The sequence below is a fragment of the Capricornis sumatraensis genome, chromosome 7, assembly GCF_032405125.1.
Source record: "Capricornis sumatraensis isolate serow.1 chromosome 7, serow.2, whole genome shotgun sequence".
Classification (NCBI taxonomy): Eukaryota; Metazoa; Chordata; class Mammalia; order Artiodactyla; family Bovidae; genus Capricornis; species Capricornis sumatraensis.
Genome location: NC_091075.1, coordinates 103,744,862 through 103,764,356, shown reverse-complemented (window position 1 = coordinate 103,764,356; position 19,495 = coordinate 103,744,862). Strand labels below are relative to the sequence as shown.

The 19,495-nt window shown below is 41.8% G+C and overlaps 1 pseudogene; it reads left to right on the top strand.

Moving 5' to 3' along the window:
* The first annotated feature begins 18,265 nt into the window (after positions 1-18,265).
* LOC138082396 (ragulator complex protein LAMTOR5 pseudogene) lies at positions 18,266-18,543 on the top strand (annotated as a pseudogene).
* The last annotated feature ends 952 nt before the right edge of the window (positions 18,544-19,495 follow it).

Sequence of the window (19,495 nt, the reverse complement as noted above, 5' to 3'; positions counted from 1 at the left end):
AGAAGTGGTCTATTTTTTACCTTACACATAGCGTGTGGTTAGGGACTGTGACTAGGTGTGAATGTCCTCTCCAGCTTCTAATTTGGTTCTCTAGCTACTTCTTTCCAGCCAGGATTCTTAACAGCAAAGAGAAAAAGTAATGTAGTCTCAATAAATAGGATATTTTGATTTTTTTGCACACAGTGATTTGTTAATAGCAGGCAACTCTTGTTTTTTCTTTCCTTATTTTTTTAATTGGAGGAAAATTACTTTCCAATGTTGTGTTGGTTCCTGCCATACAACAATGCGAATCAGTCATAATTATATATATATTTCCTCTCTCTTGAGCCTCCCTCCCTCCTCTATTCCACCTCTTTAGGTCGTCACAGAGTGCCAGGGTGGGCTCCCTGAGTTATATAGCAACTTCCCATTAGCTATCTGTTTTACACGTGATAGCATATATACGTCAATGCTACTTTCTCGATTCTTCCCATCCTCTCCTTCCCTTGCTGAGTCCACAAGTCCATTCTTTATGTCTGTGTCTCCATTCCTTCCCTGCAGATAGATTCATCAGTGCTGTCTTTTCTAGATTCCATAAATATGCGTTCATATGTGATATTTATTTTTCTCTTTCTGACTTACTTCACTCTGTATAATAGGTTCTGCTGCTGCTGCTGCGAAGTCACTTTAGTCGTGTCCAACTCTGTGCGACCCCATAGATGGCAGCCCACCAGGCTCTGCCATCCCTGGGATTCTCCAGGCAAGAGTACTGGAGTGGGTTGCCATTGCCTTCTCCAGTATAATAGGTTCTAGGTTCACCCAACTCAGTAGAACTAACTCAAATTCGTCCCCTTTTTGTGGTTTCGCTGAATAAATGTACCACATCTTCTTTATCCGTTCATCTGTCAGTGGACATCTAGGTTGCTTCCGTGTCCTGGCTATTGTAAGTAGCACACTTCCTGTTTTTTCTTAGCAACAGATACGTTTCATTTAGACTTTCAGATATGAAATTGATCATGAAATCATAGTATGTGAGCTTATTTCTGAGGGTAAAAGTAGTCAGAATATTTTAGTAGATTCTGAGAAATGAAGTTGCTTAGTGGTGTATGATTCTTTGTGATCCCATGCAGTATAGCCTACCAGGCTCCTCTGTCCATGGCATTTTCCAGGCAAGAGTCCTGGAGGGGGTTGCCATTTCCTTCTCCAGGGGATCTTCCCAACCCGGGGATCAAACCCAGGTCTCCCTCATTGCAGACAGATGCTTTACCCTCTGAGCCATGAGGGAAGCCCCCTAGCAGATTCCTGGCATGTAAATTACCCTGATGGTAGGTGCTGAGAAAGACTGATGAGGGCTGATTATTTCATAATCATACCAAAGAAGAAGTGCTCAATATTACAGCCAAAGTCTAAATCCATATTTCTGGTTAATAACTAATGTATTAAAAAAAATTCACCTGTGTTATATTTGGACAGGTCTTCCAAGGTGGCACTAGTAATAAAGAATCGGCCTGCCAGTGCAGGAGACACAAGAGACGCAGGTTCGATACCTGGGTTGGGAACATCCCCTGGAGAAGGAAATGGCAACTCACTCCAGTATTCCTGTGTGGAAAATTCCATGGACAGAGGAAGTAGCCTGGTGGGCTGCAGTCCATGGGGTTGCAAAGAGTCAGACACGACTGAACTACTAATAGTTTCGCTCTTTGTATATCCACAATTACTATGGGAGTCAACTTTCTCAAGATGACTTGATTTTTATGCAGTTTAGACACACTGTAAAATCATATGTTTTGTTTCTTGGTTCAGGAATTCTGTTACTTCGAAGATGAAGGAGCGTGATAACTGCAGTTTAAAAAGGAATGTTATCTATGACGGATGTCAAAATTAAGTTCTCATCTGTTCAGTTGATCTTAACTTCTTACACTGGATCAACATATTTCTGAAAAACAAATAAGCGGGTAAAATAGAAAGAAAGAAAAACAAAACCTCTCTTTATAACCTCTACATATTCTAGGGAGTTGGTCAAGAATCCTCGTCTCTCTTGTATTTCTTTCTCCCCATTCATTGTTCCCAGATTGTAGCTGGGCTCCCTTTGCCTGTTCCTAGATTTGAGGATTTGACATCACTTTGAAATTTGCTTCTGGCTTTTTCAGATTTGATAACCTTCAAGACAGCCTTCCTGCCATTTTGGGCTTAGCACCCCTCACCGTGTCTCAGCTCTTCTCATCTTTTTGGGTATAGGGTCTCCGTCCTGATTGCAGGAGTAGACCTTGGTGGCCCAGAGCCAGAGCTGCTGGGAGACCTTCTCCCAGGACATGGACCTTTGGTTCCCCCGGCCTGGCACTAATCAGCAGTGTCTGGGGCTGGTAACCCTGGTGAGCAGTCAGATTCTCAGAGTCTCCAGAACTGGGGTGGAGTCAGCGGATGTGAAAAAGCTCCATGAATGAATGAATGAAAGTCACTCAGTTGTGTCTGACTCTTTGCGACCCCGTGGACTGCAGCCCGCCAGACTCCTCTGACCATGGAATTCTCCTGGCGAGAATACTGGAGTGGGTTGCCATTCCCTCCTCCAGCGGATCTTCCCAACCCAGGGATCAAACCTGGGTCTCCTGCATTGGAGGCAGATTCTTTACCGTCTGAGCCACCAGGAAAGCAGAAAAGAAGCTTCCTGAGGGACACAGAAGGTCTTTTCCTGAACAGGTGCTTAGTGATCATCAGTCAGGTGGGTACCTCTGACTGGCAGGGTTGTGTGCTCCCCACTCTGGCTGTGCCGCTGTCTCAGCTGCCCTGAGTTGCTGTTAGTGTGTAAAGTAAACTTTGTCATGCACCTCTATTTTTTCGTTTTGTTTCTTTTTTCACTTTTTAAAAAGTTTTATTTCTTTTCGTTTTGGCTGAGCGGGGTCTTCGTTGCTGTGTGGGCTTTCCCTAGTTGCGGAGCTGGGGCTGCTTTTCCTTGCGGCGCGCAGGCTTCTCGTTGCAGTGGCTTCTCCTGTTGCGGAGCGCAGGTCTAGGGGCAGGGGCTTCGATAGGTGCAGCTCCTGGGCTCTAGAGCACAAGCTCATCAGTTGTGGCGCCAGCATAGTTGCCCCATGGCTTGTGAGATCTTCCTGGGGCAGGGACTGAACCCATATCCCCTGCCCTGGCAGGTGGATTCATTAACACTGAACCCCCAGGAAAGTTCATGCACTTATATGTGAGGAACTTGTGTCCATTCACATCAGCCACAGCTCTGTCACCCTTGTGACCACTGTACACAGTTCCCGTCCCTGGTTCACACAGCTTAACTCATGCCTGGGAGGTCCCTCAAGACCCTGAGTGGGAGCCAAGAATGCAGACATTCAAAGGGACAGGCCTACTCCGGGCCATTGAACTTTCTCTCTCTATAAAAATAAACAAATATTCAGTGGTTTTGGGAATTCACCTAGACAATGAGCTTTTTAAAGTCAAGGGCTCATTTACTCATGCTCTCCCTCCACTCCTTCCAACACCTAGCACAATACCTGGTCCAAAACCACCTGCCTAGCAGTGGTACTGGAATTTTAGGAGCTAAATTAATGACACTTGCTTTGCTTCTTAAGTTGGGAACCAATCAAGAAATAGACAAAGGAGTCAGATAGCTGGAAATCAACCGTCTGCTGCTAGCTCATAAACTGCCTTTGTTCAGATTAGAAAAAGGCATTTCTTTTTTTTTTCTTCTTTTGGACAAATGAAGTAGAAGAAAACTTCCACTGCAGGAAGATGATATGAAGATAGACTGACTCGCTGGGTGGATAAGTTAGAAGAAAGTTGTAGGGAGCTGGCTTGGTGTGCAGGAGTTGGGCTGGATTTAGTCCTTGCTTGTTCCCAGGGCCGGTACCTTTGTGCAGGTGCCTCTGGAGATCAAAGCAGAAGGGTGTTTTATATATATATATATATATATATATTAATAATAAAAGTTGAACTAGAGCATATTGCATAGATATACCACTGCAATGGACTTTCTAATAATCTGTCGTTGGGAATTCCCTGGTGGCCCTGTGGTTTGGACTCCACACTTTCATTGCTCAGTGCCCAGTTCAATCTCTGGTTGGGAAACTATGGTCTTGCAAGCAGAAACTAAGGTCTGTTACCTCACCATCAACCAATCATAGAATTGAGTACACGCTGTGACCCTCTACCTCACATCGTCTTTAAAACCCTGCCTTGGAAGTCATCGAGGAGTTTGGGCCTTTGAACATGGGCTGCCCGTGTTCTCCTTGCAATAGACACTGTAGTTTAGATTGGCTTTGCTGTGTCAAAGCAGGCCCACGTGTGGTTTGGTAACACTTTCTCCCAAAGTCAGCTGTAGTATACTTCCTTTTTCTGTCTTGGATGGAGTGAGTGAGCAGGTGGGAAAGAAGCCATGGAAATTATTGTTGCAGAAGTTCTTACCCTTGGAATCATGAGACCAGGAGAAAGGAGGTTCTCAGTGACATAGTAGTTAATGTTTCCCGAATGAGTGAATACGTTTTAAGAAGAGGCAGATATGAAATTTACTGTTTAAATATAGTTAAGCATGAACAACGGTAGAACAGTTAGGTGGCAAGTTTGGTGGTCTAAATGAATGTTTTGTGACTTGCCGATGAGTCAGGAATATGTAAACCATATTTGACTTTTTATCTGGAGGGCTTTGTTAACCTTTGACATTGGAGGTGGAGAGAATGATTACTGATAAAGGAACAGAAAAATGGTCTTTTGAAGGGCTTAATTGTTCAGAGAGTGAGTTGGGAAGTACTCAAGATATATCCATTTTAGGGGAGAAAGATTAATCAACTCATTTGGAAACCATTCAAATCTGACTAGAGAGAGGAGAGATAAGGAATGAGAGTAATGATTTCTTAACTTGGGTACATTTGAACAGACTTTATCTCTAGAGGATAAAATGAGAGTTAACTTTTATTCCTTGCAAGGGAAAAAAAGAGGTAGACCTATGAATTCTCAAGCTGCTGCTTGAGAGGGAGATACCTGACGGAAGAAATGTGAAGGCTTATGCTGCCCCTTTTGTAAGTACTCTGTATGTTATCTTATTTTTTATCCTCAAATTACATCAATTAAGGTTAATTCATATTATAAGTTATTTGACTCATATTAGTTTGTCAACTTAGTTGTTGTTCAGTCTCCCAGTTGTGTCCAACTCTGTGTGACCCCACGGGCTGCAGCACACCGGGCTTCCCTGTCCTTCACCATCTCATGGAATTTGCTCCAACTCATGTCCGTTGAGTTGATGATACCATCCAACTGTCTCATCCTCTGTCTCCCCCTTCTCTTCCTGCCCTCAATCTTTCCCAGCATTAGAATCTTTTCCCAGCATCAGGGTCTTTTCCCAGCATCAGGGTCTTTTCCCCATAGTGGTCTTTGCAGCTTAGTGTCAGCTACAAATTGGCACTTGCCACGGGCATTTGCCATCTGCCTGTGCTGCTGGAGCCGTTGACCTTCGACATGCCCTGAGCGAGTTCGGGGTGGAGAGTGAGGCATTCTGTGCTTCAGGGAATCTGGTATATTGACCTTCTTCCACTGCCTCTTTGGAGCAGTCTTTCAGAGCTGTCTGAGGTGCTGTCTCCTGGGCTGCAGTCCTCATTTTGCCCTCAAATAAAACTTAACTCGTAACTCTCATGTTGTGCATCTTTTTAGTCAAGAGCGCTGCTAAGTCGCTTCAGTCGTGTCCGACTCTTTGCGACCTCATAGACGGCAGCCCACCAGGCTCCCCTGTCCCTGGGACTCTCCAGGCAAGAACACTGAAGTGGGTTGCCATTTCCTTCTCCAATGCATGAAAGTGAAAAGTGAAAGTGAAGTCACTCAGTCGTATCCGACTCTTAGTGACCCCATGGACTGCAGCCTACCAGGCTCCTCCATCCATGGGATTTTCCAGGCAGGAGTACTGGAGTGGGGTGCCATTGCCTTCTCCATTTAGTCAACATTAGTCCAGGATTTTGAGGTCCTAAAACCTATGAAACGAAATTTGATGGTGGAAGAAAAGATCAGCTTTTGGGTAACCAGGAGGCTGGGTGATAGCAATACCTTCTTGGAGGTACTTGAGACTAAATTAGTAATCTATTGCCCCATGAACAACTACTCCAAGATTTAGTGGCTTGAAACAATAGTCATTAGTTAGCTTATAGTTAGGGTATGGGATCAGCTTGGTTTTCCTGCTGGTCTTAGCTGGGCTTACTCATGAGGCTCTGGTCATCTGCTAGATAAGTTAGTGAGTCAGCTGGGGAATTGGTTGGTCTCAGACGGCCTCCTTCACATGTCCAATAGTTGGCCGGCTGTTAGCTAGGGTATCTCTGTGTCCTCCTCCACTGGCCTCTTATCCTCTAGCACATTACGACCAGCCTGTAGAGACAGTTTTGGGTTTTTAGGTGCAGCAAGGGAGCCAGCACCAGCACTTTTAAGCCTCTGCTATACCTCTTGTTTGCTTATGTCCCACTTGGCAGCTCATGTGGCCAAATGATTCAAAGAGTGGAGAAATCAAATCTCTCTCTTATAGGAGGCTCCACATTGCCACTGGGTGGGGAGGGGCTTGATGCAGTTTTTACCATCTGCTACAGGACTTCAGGTTGCTGTGAAGGCGGCAGATTTGAAAAAAGAGAGGGATGTGAAGAAGGGAAGGGTAAAGATGATCTTTGTCTACTTCAAATCTTTTCCTGGGATTGCACCTAGCTTGGGCCAAGCACCATTGTGTAGTAAAGAAAAATCTGGCAGATGTGGAAGCTAAAGTTCATACCAGAAATTATTGGAAAGGGGAAAACTATTAGAATAAAGGGGTTTGGTTGGGAAAAGGGAAAATTATTAGAGGAAAGGAGTTTGGTTGACTTGAGGATACATGTTGCAAAAATTGTGGTTGTTGTTTAGTCACCCAGTTGTGTCTGACTGTTTGCAACCCCCTGAACAATAGCCCGTGAGGCTGCTCTGTCCATGGAATTTTCCAGGCAAGAATACTGGAGGAGGTTACCATTTCCTACTCCAGGGGATCTTCCCGACCCAGGGATTGAACCCACATCTCTTGAATTTCCTGTATTCACAGGCAGATTCTCTAACATTGAGCCACCAGTTCAGTTCAGTTCAGTCGCTCAGTTGTGTCAGACTCTTTGCAACCCCATGGACTGCAACATACCAGGCCTCCCTATCCATTACCAACTCCTGGAATTTACTCAAGCTCATGTCCATTGAGTCGGTGATGCCATCCAACCATCTCATCCTCTGTTGTCCCCTTCTCCTCCCACCTTCAGTCTTTCCCAGCATCAGGGTCTTTTCCAATGAGTCAGTTCTTCACATCAGGTAGCCAAAGTATTGGAGTTTCAGCTTCAGCGTCAGTCCTTCCAATGAATATTCAGGACTGATTTCCTTTAGGATGGACTGGTTGGATACCCTTGCAGTCCAAGGGACTCTCAAAAGTCTTCTCCAACACCACAGTTCAAAAGCATCAATTCTTTAGCGCTCAGCCTTCTTCACAGTCCAACTCTCACATCCATGCATGACCACTAGAAAAACCATAACCTCAACCAGATGGACCTTTGTTGGCAAGGTAACATCTCTGCTTTTGAATATGCTATCTAGGTTGGTCATAACTTTCCTTCCAAGGAGTAAGCGTCTTTTAATTCCATGGCTGCAATCACCATCTGCAGTGATTTTGGGGCCCCCCAAAATAAAGTCAGCCACTGTTTCCACTGTTTCCCCACCTATTTGCCATGAAGTGATGGGACCAGATGCCATGATCTTAGTTTTCTGAATGTTGAGCTTTAAGCCAACTTTTTCACTCTCCTCTTTCACTTTCATCAAGAGGCTCTTTAATTCTTCTTCACTTTCTGCCATAAGGGTGGTGTCATCTGCATATCTGAGCTTATTGATATTTCTGCCGGCAATGTTGATTCCAGCTTGTGCTTCCTCCAGCCCAGCGTTTCTCATGATGTACTCTGCATATAAGTTAAATAAGCAGGGTAACAGTATACAGCCTTGACGTACTCCTTTTCCTATTTGGAACCAGTCTGTTGTTCATTCCCCATTACTCAGTCCAGTAATCTAGATCTGGTATTACCCTCCCTTTATCTGGATAGAAATACTGGGTTATAGGATGTTACTCAACTCATAAAATTGTATGTAAGAGGCTTGAAAAAAAATCATACTTATTAAACCTGAACCTGACATTGATGAAAAAGTGTCTTTTCCTTTATTGCTGTGGAAACCTGAGGTAAGGGCAGACATCTTACCACAGTTTCTTTATTATCAGCTGTGTCTGGAAATAAGAGGCCAGTATCACTTAACTGTACATGCTGGAGCCTTATGAGATAATTAACGATCTCAGCAGAACATCACTTCAGAAATGGAGGAGGTGGGGAATGGTGTGAGGAAACTGCTTTCTTCCCTTCAGTGAGCTCATCTGTCAAGGGACCAAATTAAGAAAGGAAGTAGAGCCAAGGAAAGAACTTGGCTCATTTTCTTCTCATCTGGGTCTTGTCTTCTCTAGCTAGCCTCAAATCTTGAGGCCTCTTAAAGTCCCAACTTTGTCTTAGTAAATTGAGGTTGTTATGATTTGTGTTTTAGACTATTCAGGAATCTATCTTAAAGTCAAGGCTTGGACTTTACAACATCCCAACTCCTCTACATCTTGTCTTTGTGTTTATTCACCTGATATTTTCTTTAAACATTTTTTTCTTTTGTGTTGGGATATAGCCGATTAACAACGTTGTGATGGTTTCAGGTGAACAGCAAAGGGACTTAGTCATACATATACATGTATGATTTTTTTCTAATTGATATCTTTTTTTAGAGAAGTTCGGCTCACAGAAAAATTGAGGGGACAGCGTGGAGATTTTCCATATACCACCTGCCTTCACTCATGCAAAGACTCCCCCAGTTTCAACATCCCCTGCCAGAGTATACGTTTGTTTAAAAAACACAAAAACAAAAACTTTGTTATTTTGAAACAATTTTAAACATAGAAAGGTTGAAAGAATAATAGAGGTGCCTATGTACCCTTTATACAGATTTAAAAATTTTTAATATTTTGCCACATTTGCTTTTTTTTAATATTCTCTTTCCACCCTCCTCCCATGAATATATATAAAATCATTTGAGTGCATATTACAGTATGAGTCCCTTTGACCTCTTAATACTTTATTATGTGTTTCCTGATAAAAATGATACGTTTTTTAACACTATCATAGTATGGTTGTCAAGTTTAGGATAACATTGACACAATATTTTTTCCCCCATCTATAGTTCATAATCCAATTTGTCTATTATCCCAGTAATGTCTTTTTTCTTTCTAATACAGGATCCAATTCAGGTTCCTGTATTGTAATTGGTTGTCCTTTCTCTGTTGTGTCCAGATAGATTTCTTCAGCTTTTTAAAAAAGTCCTTTAATAACAAATGATTGATATTTTCAAAGAATACAGGATAGGGTGTTCATCACTTTGGGTCTGTCTGGTGTTTCCTGATGATTAGACTTAGATCATGTGTGCCTACCCATCCACAACATCAATGCATTTTCCCTTTCAGAGTACCACATCATCCGTTCGCCCTTACTGGTGATGCTAATTTGGTCACCTAACCAAGATGTTCTGGTTTCTCCATGTATGGTTGTTATAATAATTTTTTTCTCATCTGTGGGGAGACACTCTGGGACTATGCCTATATGCTTCTCCTCATTGAGCTCCTCTCACTGGGAGGCAGTGAATGAGTCTTTATTATGAAAGTTTCAGGGTGCTTTTTCCCTATCTCATTACATAATTTTATCCTTCTTTTCCCACAGTTGTGTTTTGTTGAAAGATTTACTTTTGTTTCAGGTTTGGAGGATTAATTAATGGAAGAAACTACTTGTTACACATAAACAGTTTCAATCTTTAATAGATTATTTAACTTAATTTTAATATACAGTCATTAAAAGAAAAGAAATAGAAGCAGTAGAGAGAAGTAACCAAGTATACATCACCAAATTGGGCCGATACCTATGGGCTTACTTGGTGGCTCGGCTGGTAAAGAATCCCCCTGCAATGCAGAAGACCTCGGTTTGATCCCTGGGTTGGGAAGATCCCCTGGAGAAGGAAATGGCTACCCACTCCAGTATTCTGGCCTGAAGAATTCCATGGACTGTATAGTTCATGGGGTTGCAAAGAGTCGGACACGACTGAGCAACTTTCACTTTCATTAATCCAGACTTGAAAAGTGCTGGAAAGTACCAAATGACAGCAATCTGGAGTTCTAGTTGGGAAAGGGTCCTGGCACTGTATCCACTCCATGGGTGAGATTTCAAACTGCATCTTTGGGGGTTTCCGCCTATAAGCCCAGGCCACAAACTGATACTGTTATCAGTTTGCTTACAAAAGTGCAGCTCCAGTTTTTAGCTTTTACAAAGCTGTTTCGGCCATGAGGGATTGGCTAGGTCTCCAGGGGCTGAAGAAATTTCAAGATTCGCTTGCTTTCTTATCCAAAGTGCTGTTTGACTTGCTGGAAATGACTGATGTGCTCGCAGGCAGGTGTGTAGTCTAGGTAGGTCCAGGCGAGGTCAGAAGTCAGTCAGAGCCCTGCTCCCCTGAAGCCTGAACAAGACTATCCTCATTGTAATTTCCCTAGCAAGTTGAAACGTGGCTCCCAAAATTATCATCAAATTATTTATTTTCGCAATCTTACGCTACACACAAAATAGTGTCAGAATAACTACACCAATATCATGATGAAAAACCCAGCAGAAAGAGCTCAAGATTTTTTTGTAGCTCTTTTATTCTCTAGATTGTGGGTATAATGTCAAAATACTGTGCTCAAAAGTTACTTGGATTGATTCTCTTTCCTCCCCTTCTATGTGGTATTTATCCTTTGATTCCCTGGATTGGGAAGATCCTCTGGAAGAGGGCATGGCAACCCACTCCAGTATTTTTCCTGGAGAATCCCACGGACAAAGGAGCCTGGTGGGCTACGGTCCATAGGATCACAAAGAGTCAGACATGACTGAAGTGACTTAGCGTGCACGTACTCAATATAGTTATTAAACGACAGTGTATTCATTTGTTTTTGTGTCTATTAAGTTTTAGTTTCTTTCCCCCTACTTTCATGCCATTCTTTCAAACTTAAAATCTATAGCTTACCTTTTTAGCCTCCCAGGAATGCCATAATAGAGTACCATAGACTGGGTGGCTTGAAAACAGAAATTAATTTTCTCACAATTCTGGAAGATGGGAGTCCAGGAAAAAGGTGCTGGTAGGGTTGGTTTCTCCTCCTAGTTTACAGAAGGCCACCTTCTCCTTGTGAGCTTGCGTGACCTTTCCTCTGTCCTTAAGCCCCCCTGGTGTATCTTCCTCGTATAAGGACGCTGGTTCTATCGGATTCTCATCCTTTGACCTCATTTAAGCTTGGTTACATCCTAAAAGTCCCATCCTCTAAGTGATCTTGAGTTTCAGGACTTCATATGAGAATTTTGAAGGGTACACATTTCAGTCTATAATACCCACAGCCTTTGGCGCTCTGGTGAAACTCTTAAATCTGTTTTTGAACTCATTGAAGCTGCTGACCCTTTTTGATTCAGTTCCCTCCTTGTCCACCTGTTTATATGCTTCCTTATTTATTATTTTCACAAATTCATCCAATCATTCATTTTTGAGTAATTTACTCATTCAAAAAACTATTTCTTGAACACCTACTAGGCATAGGCTCTTTGCTAGACATAGGAGATATAATGGTGAGGAGGAAAGCAGAGAAAAGATAAATTCCAATAGTTTACAGTCAACTGGGGGAGTCTGACATTGATCAAAGAGTAATCCAAATAACAATTGCATTTTTAATTTCCTAAACATGTAAGATGACAATGCAACTGTGCTTCAAAGAACTGTATAAGAAAGTGTGAAAGTGAAAGTGTTGGTCACTCAGTTGTGTCTGACTCTTTGTGACCCCATGGATTGTAGCCCAACAGGCTTTTCTGTCCATGGGATTTCCCAGGCAAGAATACTGGAGGGGGTTGCCATTTCCTTCTCCAGGGGATCTTTCTGACCCAGGGATCAAACCCAGGTCTCCCACTTTGTAGGCACATTCTTTACCATCTGAGCCACCAGGGAAGACCATAAGAAAGTGTAAGAGGAGGGAACTGACATATTTGGTGTAATCAGGGAAGGCATCTCCAGTAAAATGATATCTATGCTGCATCTACTGGAAGGCCAAGAGTTCACTGGAGAAAGAGAAATAAAGGAGAAGAGGAGGTGGTCTAATAGGGAACTGATGGTTCCAGCAAAGGAACAGAATACCCTAAGCACTATCATTTTAATAATCTGCGCCAACACTGTCAAATTCTTTGCCAATAGTAATATTAATACTCCAACAGAGTATTAGTTCAACCATCGAAGAATAACGTTGCTGTAAGGCATTATGGCATCTATGTGGATTAGTTCCACTGCAGAGTCATTACCTGAAGTAATAGTAGCCTTTACTACTATAGTTTGCTGATGTTTCTGTGTTTCTGGGCAATTCTCTTTCTCTTGAATGTGAAAGTGAAAGTCGCTCAGTCGTGTCCAACTCTTTCTGACCCCACGGACTATAATGTCCATGGAATTCTCCAGGCCAGAATACTGGAGTGGGTAGCCTTTCCCTTCTCCAGGGGATCTTCTCAACTCAGGGATTGAACCCAGGCCTCCTGCATTGCAGGCGAATTCTTTACCAGCTGAGCCACAAGGGAAGCCCAAGAATACTGGAGTGTGTAGCCTATCCCTCCTCCAGCGGATCTTCCTGACCCAGGAATCAAACTGGGGTCTCCTGCATTGCAAGCGGATTCTTTACCAACTGAGCTATCATTGCTGCTGCTCAAAAGCTAATTCAAACCTGGCTAGGTTTCCTTGAGCAACCTTGCCCATTATATCCCATGAATGAATTTTCCTAACACACAGCGAATAGAAGCTGTTACATGAGAACATCCTAAATATTAATATTTATTAGTATTTAAAAATACTATATGGTGAGGAGGAAAGCAGAAAAAAAAGATACATTCCAAGAGTTTATAGCCATATGCTGGGGAGCTTGGTGCTGTTTCTCTAGCTCCCTGATTTCCCAACATCCAATTTGTCATCCCCTCTTGTTCATTCAACCTTGTTGATATCTTTTAAGTGTCTTTTTTTTTTTAAACTCTACTTATTTCAGACTCTTGCAATCTCTCTCTTACATCTCTATAAAAACCTGTTTAACTATTCTACTCCTTGCCTCCTGTCTTATCTCCTTTTAATTTATCTTTTATAGGGCATCGGGGACAGTCTCTGATTCACTATATTCTACATTAAAAGAACGGGTGTGGATTTCGGAGCAGAACAAGCTCTCCCATATACTAACAGTTCTATGTCTTTCTGTGAGTGACTTAATATCTTTAAGTTTCAGCATTTAAATAGAATCTGTAAAATGAGGATCATAACACCCATACTTGGTTCTTGTAGGTAAAATGTGCTCAAGCATGACCTGCTATCATTCTGCTAATGGTTAGCATTCAGCTGTGGGGTGGGCACTGTACTAACCGCTTTATGTTCACTATTGCATTTATCTTTTCCAGAAGATGAAATATTTGCACAAAGTCACACAGAAAAAAAGTGGTGAAGAATTCATGCTCAGTTAGCCTCCAAAACACCTGCTCTTCACCACACAACTATAGCTATTATGAGCGAGAGAGTGGGAAACTGAGAACATTGTGAAACATAGCTGCTAGATGAACTTGGACAAGTTTCTTAAAGATTTTGAGCATCAGTTGTTTTATCTGTAAAATGAGGATATAATACGTACAATATTGTATAGAGAGTTACAATGAATTAATGTAGAAGGTAAAAGGCATGAAATATTAATAAAGAATATCTATGACAGTCTTTATTTCTAGACTAGAAATACAGTTTTTGAGCTACTCTGTTTAAAAATTATGTTGCTCTCTCTCTGTAGGGTCTGCATAAGGCCCACTATCTTTAGCAAAGTCCACTAAGCTGTGTATTAAGGTCTCTTTCCCTCGTCTTCCATTTTGAAGTTTAATGATGACCATTTGGTGTTCTTCTAAACATGTGTTGCTTTCATAGAACTCCCTGCCTTTGTTTGGCTGTGAGATCTTAGTTCCCTGACCAGGGATTGAACCCGTGCCCCCTGCACTGAGAGCTCAGAGTCTGTACCACTGGACCAGCAGTGAAGTCTCTCTGCCCTTCTAAAGGCTGCTTTCTTGACCTGAAAAAACTGCCCCTCCTTCTCTTGTTCCCACCCCAATATTTTCTCTTCTGGCTAACTTAGGTTTTTCAGTACTTGCATCACCTCCTGCCCCTCCCCCCACCTTTTTTTTTTTTTTTTAATAAATCTGTATTTGCTTAACATCTTCAACTCCCTCAATTATAGTTGAATGACTTTTCTCAGATGACTTTGTAAGTGGGCATGCATCCATTGAATCTCATTTCACAATTTTTTTACCAGTCATTTTTCCTCACTAGACCGTGAGCTATCAGAGGGGTAAATATTGTGTCTTTCTCATCTGTATGACAATACTTAGCACAGTGTGGGTGCAAGGTTGAATGCCTGATGTGTGAGGATTAAATACAATGCTTGAAAGTATAGAGCCTGGGTCTTGGCAGGTATTTAATAATAAATATTTTCTGACATTTTAATAATTTTTACTATTGGTTACAGTCATAAATATCTATTAATAATACTTATTTAATTATTTATAATGTGAGGGTGATGTTTGTCTCTTTGTTCCCTTGTACACATTTCAGAATTTAAACAACATATTTAGGAAAGTCTTTCTTCTACAGTTATCCTATTATCAGTTGAAGTAATTGAAAAGTGTTTCTGCAAACTACTTATTTTCCTCATTGTCCAGACATGGTGAGAGTCTCCAATTACGATGATTATTTTTAAAGCACACCTGTTAACCAAATGTGACGTCTTTTGTTAAGTTGTTAGCTGACCTAAAATAAAGGCATTTCCATGAAATCAAACTGGAAAGAATCAGCAAGGGTTAATGCAAAAATTGCATACTGAAATAAACATGACAAGCAACGCAAAGAAGGTTGGAAATCCTTTTAGAAAGATACAGTTTGCCAATTTGACTCTGTCTTCTCTTTTGACAAAAATTCAGTGCTGGGGGCTCCTGCTGAGGAGATCGTGGAGGAGGGAGGGAGGAAAGACAGGGACACAATTTAAATGTTTTGACAGCTTAGTCAAAGAGAGTGATGCGCCGCAGGCGTTCGCACATTTTAACCCCAGCTGTAACAGCTAGAATTCTTATTGCACCACCTAAATCCAAGAATCGGCTGTTTGGAAAACTGTCTCCTGACTGCTACACACACACACAAAAGAAAAAGTGAAAAATATCAGGTAAGCAAAAAACTGAATACGCTCAAGTCTCTGTTAAGTGACAGTAGTTAACTTGATTTTAATTTTCTCATGTCCATTTTTCATTAGATTTTTATCCCAGATAGAACCAAGAGTGCCACAGCACTGTGTCTTTATTCTCTTGGGTCTCATGTGCAAAATTTCAACGCATCCTGGCAGCATGAGCAGGTTTAATGGTAAGGAATTAAAAAGTTCACTACGATTTAGTTCCGAAGTTGATCGAATCAGTCCATTGTAATTCGAAGATGCCTCATTCAGGTCATTTCTTTTGTCTACACAATGCTTATTGGAAGAGGCAAGTCAATCCGCAATAAATTTCTCATTGTTGGGAGAAGGCGTGGTCTTCTAGGATAGCAGCAACTTTGCTCTGTGTCTTTCTCTTCCTCCCCCCACTTCACACAGGCACACACACATTGTGGCCCTTAGCTAGAAATGAATGGGTGCCACTGAATACATATTGCCTGCCCTGTCAGTGAACAAAGGATGTGTCCGCCCCTCCCCCATCATGTACCCTGGGGAGACTCAAGATGAGAAAACACAGGATATTCTGACCCGAAAGAGAGCTGAGGTGCATATCAAAGGAATGATTTCAGTGAGCCCATACTCTTGCATCTTTCCATGCATAGAAAAGCACTAAATTCCTTAAATTGAGATAGCTGGTTTTCTTTACTTAATAGTAATCTTTTGATATTCTGACTACCTGGTCTTTGTTGCAAAAACTCCTGTGTATCCCAGCTCCTCCCATCCCTCTTCGGAGCAGTATTTCAGAGGTTGTATTCCAAACTTAAGTCCTCAGTTTTGTCCAGTGAATAAAACATAACTCTCAGCTTTCAGGTTGTGCGTTTTTGTTCAGTAGACACTGGGGAAGAGGCATAAAGAAAAAGAGCAATGTGGTGTTTGGGACGTGACTTCATATAGCATTTCGTTCTACAAGCAGGATTTATGTTGTTGGACTGACTATTGTTTGAAATGAAATGAAGCAGCACTAGGTTTTGGGTGGTGTTATTAAATTTCAAATCCCCAGTCACAATCACCTATCACTGTTAGGCACATGGGAGAATTTAAGAGCGACAAAACAGCGTCAGGCTGCCCTCTAGCCCTGTAAATGAACCAGGCAGGAGTGTGCGACTTGGCAAACAAAGCCTCTGTTTTATTAAGCTAACGAGTTTTTGTGAATAAGCGAGGCCAGCATGAAATCATTTAAAATGAATTTTCTCCTAGGTTGAAACATTGTACCCACTGTATTGTGAAATGAATTTTAAATTTTGGGTAAAGTTTGATTTCTAATAACCTGCAATATTTCCTTCTTCTCTTTCATTGCTTTTCATTTAGAATTACTAAAGCTACGTGATTTACTTCCTCTTGACTTTGAAGTAGTAAAAGAAAATAACTGAAAGTGCCAAGAATCTGGAGAATCAAGCTGTCCAGAGTCGAGCAGAAAGTGCTTATTGTTTTGCTTGTCTGAGTGGTGGTTTCCAGCATAAGACTTCATGGGGTTAATTTAAATTTCTTGCCTTCTTAAAACTGTAAGACAGCTACATTCTTATGCATCTGTTTTTAGCAGTACACACTTGCCTTGAAATCGCTGTTTCCATTGTAATGGACTAAGTGGTTGCTCAGCCTTGAGAATAAATAAGCCTCCTTTAGCACTTAAATCCCTCCTGGGGAGACACTTCCAGAAAGGTTCATTTTGTGTCACAGCTAGGGACAACACTCAAATAACAGGCGAGAACAACACCAATTATTTTAAAGAAGACTAATTAGGGGATACACAAGAGGAATTTCAGCTTCAAGTTATAGAAACAGAACTTTAGAAATGGGAATCATAGTGGTAAAAGTTTTTATTCCTCCACTTCCATAACTTTTATGGTAAAAAGTCTCTGGCTTCAAAGCTGTCTCCCACAAATTGAACTCTGGCAGGGATTAGGGCGACTGGATGTTGATGCCCGTGGCTACACATTTGATCACTTGCGTTTCCAAACGTTTGTTTTCTTCATCCCATGTCAGAGTAGAAGAGAGTATTTACAGACAGAGGCTCCTGAATCTCTGTCAAAATGTGTTCACTCACTTACCTGTCCCTTCATTTATGTCTGGTCAGGCTTTGGGGAATGCTTACTTTGTGTCAAGCACTGGATTAGTCAATACTTTGTCGTCAGCACACTTTGCAGCTTTGTGAGCTAAACTGTGGTGCAGTGGGGTGAGGTGGTCAGCGGTGATGATGAAGGAAGAAAATAAAATAGTTTCAAGGACCAGTATGACATTGGGTGCAAGAAAATATTTGCAGGATATTCTGCCAGAGATGATAGGTAATAGAAATTGTGGACACCTATTCAGTTCAGTTCAGTTCAGCCGCTCAGTCATGTCCGACTCTTTGCCACCCCATGAACCGCAGTACGCCAGGCCTCCCTGTCCATCACCAACTCCCAGAGTCCACACAAACCCATGCCCATTGAGTCGGTGATGCCATCCAACCATCTCATCCTGTTGTCCCCTTCTCCTCCTGCCCTCAATCTTTCCCAGCATCAGGGTCTTTTCAAATGAGTCAGCTCTTCACATCAGGTGGCCAAAGTATTGGAGTTTCAGCTTCAAAATCAGTCCTTCCAATGAACACCCAGGACTGCTCTCCTTTAGGATGGACTGGTTGGATCTCCGTGCAGTCCAAGGGACTCTCAAGAGTCTTCTTCAACACCACTGTTCAAAAACATCATTTCTTCGGCACTCAGCTTTCTTTATAGTCCAACTCTCACATCCATCAGACACCTATTGTGTCTCTGTTAATAGTAACTCCAACTTCAGTATTTTGTTTGGGTTCCATCTTATCATATAATCATAGCTAAATTAAATTGTTGTTTTTAAAAGCAGTATATTGACCGCTCGTGTCATGTGATCGACTGAGGGGCCCCTGACACGAGTGTGGCATAGAAGGAGGCAATGCGTGGCGGGATGGAGGCTACCTTGCAGCAGCGCTTGGAGGACTCAGTGGAGAATCTGTCCACTATTGGAGTCCTATGCACAGATTTACAAGCATTTACAAGTCTGGGCTGCCACAGACCTTGTCAGATGAGCATGCTGGGGTGATATCTGTTCTAGACCAGCAAGCAGCTAAGCCAACCTCATACCCCACTGGTATTTCTGTGGTGTGTCTAGAATCAGATAATGGGAATATTATGCTCCAGAAACACGATGGCATCACAGTGGCAGTGTTCAAAGTGGCCTCCTGATGTCTTGTATCAGTGCTCCGAAGCCTGTCACAGGCCCTCAGTGGTACCTTATGTTACTTATCTTATAGATAATATAATATACTAGAGTTCTGAGCGACTTCACTTTCACTTTTCACTTTCATGCATTGGAGAAGGAAATGGCAACCCACTCCAGTGTTCTTGCCTGGAGAATCCCAGGGACAGGGGAGCCTGATGGGCTGCTGTCTATGGGGTTGCATGGAATCGGACACAACTGAAGTGACTTAGCAGCAGAGTTCTAGTAATTAGACCATTCATGTAATAGGCATTGGTCACTTTCCTATTAAGTTTAGAGTAAGCCTTTTGACCCTCTGTGGCTTGACTTATCAAATATTAGTTAAGGAAAGTACTATATTTTGAAACAGCAGGTTTAAGTCACCTTGTATATAGAATTTTGTTATGTTTAATAATCCTGGTTGGAGGAAAAACAAGCAGTATATTGATTTCAACATTATAGATTCAGTCTTGGGATGTCTCAATTATTATATATGAAAGCTATTTTAATACTGATTAACCTCTGCCAACAATTTGTAGAACTTTCCATATCAATCAGAAAAATGACCATATGTAGTGATAAATTAATTGAATGTGAGACCATTACACTTTGGTGGCTCTAATGCCATGGTGGCTTGTGTAAGCAAAACAGAATCTTAGCCTGCAAATGCCTCAAGGTTACAAAATTGAAAATGTAGGGATGACCAATCACAAACAGTTTAGGCTTTACACTGTAACCAATCAAGTAACTTCCTTTCTTTATATCTGTACTTTCTCCGTATGTTTTCCCCTTGGCTCCTGTCTGCCAAGAGTCTGTCTAAGATTACTCTTAACCATTTCCTGTTTGGTGCTGCCTCATTTCAATTGATTTTTGCTCATTTGCCTAAAATTTAAAATATGCCTCAGTTTATCCATCAACAGTTGTTTTGTATAGCTACTT